Genomic DNA, 8,565 nt, shown 5'->3' with positions numbered 1-8,565 from the left:
TTGCATATCATTCTTCTGAAGTGTCCTTACATCCAGATTGCATTTGTGAAATTCACCAGCTGTGACAATCAGGCTTTAGTAGGTTGTATTCCAATTCCTGCTGTAGCTGTTCATTTGAACCTGAAATCATAAAAATTGGCCAGTCATCTCATAAGATGTGTATAGCAATAACATACTGAATTTTCAAGAGTTTATGACATTTTGAAATGCCTGCACAAAAATAGTCCAGAAACTTATTGAAGGTATCTAAATCTTTATTTACGGTTTTGATAGTATATGGCATCATAATTTTATTTTGTACTAGCAGGGAGACCCGACCTTGCCTGGGATTTAATGATGATCAACGAATATTTCACAGTCCTATATTTTTATTGTCATCGAATTCCCTGAAATCGCCTGGGATTAAGCTTCGCATGTTATTCTACATTGCACTCTAGAGAACCTACTGTTTCTTTTATAAAATTATTTTATATAAACTTCTTTCCAGTTAACGAAAAAAAGAAAAAAACATTAAGAAATTTACGTGCGGGGGTTTGAACCTACAGACTACGTCATGCAAAAAAAAAAAAAGAAAAAAAAAAAAGAAATACACTTTCAACTTACCCACAGTAGAATTTTCACGACTCGTTATTCTATCATTGTTACTAAGCGACGACGTGGAAAAATGGCTTTACCGATGATAGATAAATTAAAATAACAGTTTCGATTATCGGTAATTATCGGGAGTATTCTCAGACAAAACTTAACTAAGATCACTCCCAGATTTATACACTAAAGTTCTGTAAATTTTAAAGAAATCTGTTCAGCACGTTTCAGAGTCTATAAGAACCTCCTCTCTCTCTCTCTCACACACACACACAGACAAATTTGCCTTCATACAATTGTAGAGATACAGATTTTAATGTGTTTATTTCAAATCGTTGAATGTCTGAGTTAAAGAAAAAGAAAAATGATTTTCAAATCGCCAAGCCCACCGCGTCGAAGCAAATGTGACAAAAAATCTGTCCTGTTCCCTTTCCGACGTTATCACAAACAAGCTTAATCCAACTGACACCAGATTGCGAAGTACGTCGAGCCGACAAAAAAGAAATTGTCCCCAATTACAGAAATGCTGGCTTTTTATATTATCAAACCCGCCTGCGTCTCAATTTGCATAAGACATGTTTTTATCTCGTGGCGGTTAGGTTTCGAGTTTAAGACTTTTTCTTTTTTCTTTTCTTAAGCGAATGACACCACGACCACCAAGATATAGAAGGCCTGTTAACTGAAAAATGCCTGCAGGCAATGTAGGTAAGATTTGTCGAACTGTTACTGTCAATACTATACGCCGGCATTTTTAAAAAAAGAGCATTAAAACATCTTAAAAAAGAAAAGAAAAACACCCAATTCGATTAATAATGAAACTGAACTTTATTCAATATAAAATATAAATACTATCGATGTAAAATTGTGTAATTTTAAAGCAATATACAATCTAATACTGTAGCCGTGATGACAACCGCGCTAGGTGTGTCAGAAACTTCGTGAAAAATATTGAATAATTCCACCTCCTGTCTTTTCAAGCTTATAACTACTCGAAGAATGTAATTCAAACCCTATTTTTTTTTTCAATGAAAGGAGCAAGGACCAAGGTTTCATTTAAAAAAAATAAAATAAAATAAAATAAAAAAAATCAACGTGATTAAAAAAAAAAAAAGGTTTTAAACTTCGGACTTTACAGGTAAATTAAAAAAAAAAACACTTGTTTTTTGTTTTAAATTTGAATATATTATTTATTGATCTTTTATCTTCAATTTGTGATATATAAAACTTTGGTGAGTAAATTATTTACTTTTTAATAGATATTTCAAAATGGGGGGGGCGTGAATTAATTCGACCCCTGTCTTTCCAAGCTTATAACTACTCGAAAAATGCAGGGACCAAGGTTTCATTACAAAAAAAAAAAAAAAAAAAAAAAAAAAAAAAAAGTGTGTGTGTTTTTTTTAAAAGGTTTTAAACTTCGAACTTTACAGGTAAATTCCTAAAAAAAAAAACACTTCTTTTCTGGTTTTAAATTAGAATATATTATTCATTGATCTTATATCTTCAATTTGTGATATATAAAACTTTGGCACATAAATTAATTATCTACTTTCTAATATATATTTCAAAATGGGAGGGAGCGTGAATTAAAAAAAACGTTTGTCTAAAATATTATATTCAGTTTATTGAAAAGAGGATAAAATTTCACATTGACCCTGAAAATATCGTAAAAATAGAATCAATAGAAAAATTTTGATAGATTTTTAAAGTTTAAAAATTGAAAAATACTGAACTCGTAAAATTCAATTAATTTCATTACTGTTTTTTTTTAAATTAAAAAAATAATATTACTATTACTTTTTATACAACTTTAATAGTTTATTTTGGAACAAAGAAAATAAACAACTCACTTTTAAAGAGAAATTACGAATTTTTTATATTTTATTTGCAGTTTCGTGTTAGGGGTGTCAAAAATTCCTACAAAAATTCTGATACATCTACACCCGCGCTAATCATGAACGCTACAATTTCCCCCACAGTATGTACGAGTTCTTATGATTTAAACAAGATGGTAGCAATTTTTCACCTGCTAACATGATTAAAGTTGTTTTTTTTTTTTTTTTTTTTTTTTTTAAATAATTATTCAAGTAATTTCGACTGCATAATTTGGAAGCTACCATTGTAACTTATTTAAATTGACAAAAAAATCAGTTGAAACCATTGTTTTTTGTTTTTTTTTGTTTATCTGAAAACTTCATTTATCAACTACAAAATTCCGTCCTAATTCTGTAGAAGCGCCCAGTTTTGTTTAAAAATATACTTTCCTTAAAACAGAAGACGGTAACGTCTATATTTTTAGTACACTAACACAACATATACTACACTTTAATCTTACACTGAAGAACTGTGATTTGTATGTATGTATGTATGTATGCCTAAAACATTCGACAGGGGCGACGGATTTTCACGAGATCGGTATCCTTTTGAAGTTGGACCCTTCAGACGACAAATAATGAAAAATTGGCTAAAAACATTAATTCATTCACCCTCAACTGGGCATTTTTCTCCAGGGAGGGATCGCTTTTTTCATCGATATTTTCTAATGCTCTATTCGAGTGTTTAGCCTTCAAAACTTCCGGTTTGGCGATGGGCGCAACTGCAAAGACGTCACATTTTTTTTTTTCACTTTCTTTTCCTCCTTCGTGGTTCGAGCCTCCCTGCCTACTACCACTTTTTTTTTTTGGCTCAGCACACACCTCCAAACACCCAGGTAACGCCGGGCACCCAGGCTAGTTTCTTTTAAAATATTGTTTATTGTAGCAATTAGTCTCTCGCTCCTTGACAAGGTTCAAAAGAGTATCGCAAATCTGATAGGCCCTGAACTGGCATCTAAGCTTCAGCCTCTGTCCCATCGACGAAACGTTGTATCCCTCTTCCTGTTCTACAAGTATTTTAATGGTGAATGCTCTGACGAACTGCAAGCACTTGTGACCCCACGACGTGAACATCCTGGACAGACCCGACAGGCTGCAAAATCCCACCCCCACACTGTAGAGATCCCTAGATGTAAAAGATCTTTCTACTCCAGTAGTTTCTTCCCCAGAACCGCTAGACTTTGGAATTCCATTCCAGGTTCCTGCTTCTCCAACTCTACTGATGTGCAGAAGTTCAAGTGCAACGTGAACCGACATCTTGCGGCCCAAATCCCAACATAGTACCCCAGTAGTTGTTGTCCCTGATAGTAGCCCCCTACACCAAAATGGTAATGTGCCTTGTTTGGGGGTGAAAATGTGTAAAAAAAAAAAAAATAAATAAATAAAAATTAATACTTTTGTTTTTAGTTTAAAAATATAGTTTTCTTAAAACGGAAGATTGTAACGTTTGAATTTTCTAATAAACTATTGCCTAAAATCCTTAATCATAAGTTAAAGGCTGTTATTTAATATTCAAGGATTATTTCTTATAGTACAATATTTATTAAACACATTTATTTTTAGTTTAAAAATATAGTTTGCTTAAAATACGGAATACGGTAACGTCTGTACCTTTTAGTATATTAACACAACAGATATTACACTTTAATCCTGCAGTAAATGGCTAGGATTTAATATTCAAGGATTATTTCGGTTAAGCTACTCAGATGAGGTCCAATGGGACCTCCAAAATTCACCACAGAATTACCCCCCCCCCATATGTAAAACGATGTAACTTCATTATAAATTAATATTGTCAATATAAGTTTCGTACAATTTAAAAGAAGAAGGGCAAAATAAACTAGTAATAATTTTTAAAAAATGTTTTCATCGAACGAAAATAATGAAATTGCGTGTTCACATAATTGGCGCTTTAAAATAACGTTCTCATGTAGTAAGCATTTCGAACGTGAAAACATACCCGTGTTTAATAAATCTAGCAAAAATCAACTAATGGTCGGATTTTCGTGAAATTTTCGATCCTTATCCATTTTAGAATGAAATTACATATAAAATGCAGTTTCCATAAAATATACGAAGGGAAATATTTGTTTTTAGTGCGTGTCCCCCCCCCCACCATATTTATTTTTTTCGAAATTCGAACAAAATATATTTAAATCTATCGAAATTTCTATTTATTATGAAACATAAGAGTTCAAATAAGTAAAAAATATTTATTTTTAAAAAAATTTAAATACACATATTGAACAAAAGTTTAACTTGAAGTTGCAATTAAAAAAATGATATAAATTTAATATTATTATGTTTTTTTTTAATGTCATTTTTTCGAATTAATATATACGATAATCAGTTGAATTGCCAAGAAAAAGAAACTTCGTAAACATTAATTAATTTTTAAAAGATTAAAACGATTAAAATTCCATTATTTCAAAATGTTCCGTTACAACATAGATTTTTAATTAATTGTGTTCAATTTTTTTTTTTAAAATATTAAGTTTTTATATAAACATGGCTCTTGTCAGCTATTTTAACGCCAGATTAAAACCGATTTGAAAATATTATTGCACAAATATTAAGCATTTTGTAGACGCCCTCCTCATATTTTGTTTGTCTCTTTTTACCGAACAAAATATGGAAGCCAGTAGGTAACCAAACGAACATTCAGTAAAACCGTATTTCATATTTAATATACAAATGTTTACAATATTAATCATTAAACTGTGTAAATCTTAAAACCTAACAAAATTATAACAAAGATTAATTATTAATTGCAGTTTGAAGAAGATAAACAAAGGTTAAAAAAAATCATTAAGTCGCTTCTGCTTTTCCATAGTTCGTATAGTTAACACAAATCAGACGTCACGGGAACATGCGCTCCGTTTTTCACATTGTTTTGGAGATACCTAGGGTCCAAAATTCCAGGGGAAAGGTGTTTTTTTTTTTTTATTTTTACATAGGCATCACCACTTATCAAGGCCAAGATGCCACTCGAGGATAAGGGTTAAAGAGTGTACAGTAGAAATTGGACAATATAGTAACCGTTAGTAATGGAGATTCAGTAAATTTGTTAACTTATATGGAACGGCTCATCAAAAACTTGTTTACGTTAGACTTGAAGACAACTATATTGTAGTCAGCTGAAAAGCAGAAAAATGGAAGACACTTCTATAGGCGTGCAGTTCTAAGAAAGAAGCTTTGCTCATGGAATCTATGCTTATGTTTAGGCACAGATAAAAAGTGGGGGAAACTAGTGATAGTGTTTTCTGCTAGACGAGTGTTTCTTGTGAAAGTTTGGTGAGGGGGGACTATAGAATGGAGCTCAGCCGAGCACCTGCCATAAAAATAACGATAAAGCAAAGACAAACTCGCAACATCTCTTCTGTAAGAAAGAGCTTGCAGGGAAGAGAAAAGGACATCCCCCACAAGGCTACGAAGTCTATTTTGAAGTCAGGATAAGGCAGGATAAGTCCTTTCTAGCAGCTCCTGCCCAGATATGGCAACAGTACTCCATCCTTGGAAATTGGACAATATAGTAACCATTAGTAATGGAGATTCAGTAAATTTGTTAACTTATATGGAACGGCTCATCAAAAACTTGTTTAGGTTAGACTTGAAGACAACCATATTGTAGTCAGTTGGACGTACCTGGCTCTTATATAGATAGAGAATTGCATCAGCAGTGAGATATCTACTGGATTGATAGAAGGATCCCACCATTTTTCCAGCGGCCTTGCCAACGGATTTAATGTATGTGTTCCATTTAAGATCATACTGTCACCAGTGTCGAGGTAGAACCTAGCCCATTTGAATAAAGTGCCGAGTTGTTAACTTCAAGCAACAGAAAAACGGAAAAGGTTGAATATACAATTAATAACTGCTACCAAAGGCAAGATAAGTTACAAGAACAACAAGAAGCAATTCAAAGAGTTAAAGAAACAAGCAGTTCAAAGAATTTTTAAGCATTTACTACTATAGACATCATTTTAGAATTAGATATTTTTTTTTAATTCAACAGTTCAAAGAAATACAATTGTTTTTATTCAATAGTTCAAATAATTAGAATTTTTGGTTCTCCTTGACCTGCTGTCTCCGAAAGGTGTATTAGAAAATGGAGAATAAATTAAAAAAAAAAATTAAAGTGGTGGGTAAATTGCTGTTGTAAAATTCTCTTATGGGTGTCAACGAGTTAAAGTAGATCTATTTGTAAGAAAATTGCATTAAAATAACTTAAACGTAATACGGAAATGAGCGATGTAAAAAAAAAAAATGCAGACATTATTAACAATTGTTAATACTTTCTGTATTTTTTAAACACAAAAAAAAATAAACAATTGGGACGCTGAAAATGTACACAGTAAAACAATACATTCTATTGTCGCGTTGATTATTTGTTTATGTACCCATGTGCAATTGGAAGTCGTAAACCGGATGTTGGGTTACAACACCCGTTACAAGGTCATCTGAGTTTTATAATTATATAGATATATATATATATCTGTAGAAATATATTTTCTTATAAAATATACTAATCCTTATTTAAGAAGCTCAATGTAATTACAGAGCAATATAGAGAATAAATGACAAAAAACTGTATTCCAAAATTCATGATGTTGACCATCTTATAATTTATTCCTTTAATTCAACTGAATCAAAGGAATAAATTATATGATGGTCAACATAATAAATTTTGGAATATAGTTTTTTGTCATTTATTCTCTCTCTCTCTCTCTCTCTCTCTCTCTCTCTCTATATATATATATATATATATATATATATATATATATATATATATATATATATATATATATATATATTACTTTTGGGCGGGGGGGTACATCTTGTTATGAAATCAATCCTGGAAATTATTGAAGCAGTTTACGATATAAAATTCATTTCATTTGTCAAAATTATTATCATCATTTCCAATGAAGGTCACTTTGGCATATAAAAATGTTACCAATTAAAAGATAAAAAAAAGCAACAAGAAAGAAAATGAGTGGATAGAAACAAACAAAAAATTTTATTCAGGAAAGAAAAAAAAAACTTAGAGCCAAAAGAAAAATTCACGAGCTGTCTGCTGCTAAGATTTTGCTCTCAACTACAAAGAAAGTCCTTTGTGTGGTAACAATTATGAAAGATAGAAAAGTTGAAAAAGCTTTTACTTACTGCCATGATATGAGATTTCAACCAATGTAGGATTTTTTTCTTTAGAAAGGTTGAAATACTTTAGCAAAGTTGAAGAGAGTTCACTCCCTTTATTCGCAATTTAAGCTTACATTTGGTAATGCCGTCCATTTTAAAACAAAAGTCAACTCGTGTAGATCAGTTGAAATATCTGCAGACTAAGATAACTTATTATCTGAAAATAATGTTCCGAGAGTGGCTTTTTTTTTTCTTTTCAAAATTTTTTTTTTTTTTAATCTGAAAGTTAAGTCTGTAATTGATTAGATTAACGTGAAAAAGAAAAAAAAGTGTAAATTGTGGAATTTAGAGGTGAGGAGTCAATTTCCTTAACGCCCGCCAAATTTTCTTGTCAACAAAACAGGCGCTTCTACACTCTCAGAACGAGACTTTGTAGTCGATAAATGGTGTTTTCAGATAAAAACAATCCTGCAAATGTGCAGTTTAGCGGCGTAAATTATTTGACAGACAAAAAGTTATGAAGACTGTTCATTTTTATAAAATATTAAGATATATTACATTTTTATAAAATATTAAGATATATTACATTTTTATAAAATATTAAGATATATTACATTTTTATAAAATATTAAGATATATTACATTAGTTCATTTTTATAAAATATTAAGATATATTACATTTTTATAAAATATTAAGATATATTACATTTTTATAAAATATTAAGATATATTACATTTTTATAAAATATAAAGATATATTACATTAGTTCATTTTTATAAAATATTAAGATATATTACATTTTTATAAAATATTAAGATATATTACATTTTTATAAAATATTAAGATATATTACATTAGTTCATTTTTATAAAATATTAAGATATATTACATTTTTATAAAATATTAAGATATATTACATTTTTATAAAATATTAAGATATATTACATTTTTATAAAATATTAAGAT

The sequence above is a fragment of the Euprymna scolopes genome, chromosome 39 (genome assembly GCF_053919585.1).
Source record: "Euprymna scolopes isolate OS-2025 chromosome 39, ASM5391958v1, whole genome shotgun sequence".
NCBI lineage: Eukaryota > Metazoa > Mollusca > Cephalopoda > Sepiida > Sepiolidae > Euprymna > Euprymna scolopes.
This window is presented reverse-complemented; position numbering follows the sequence as displayed.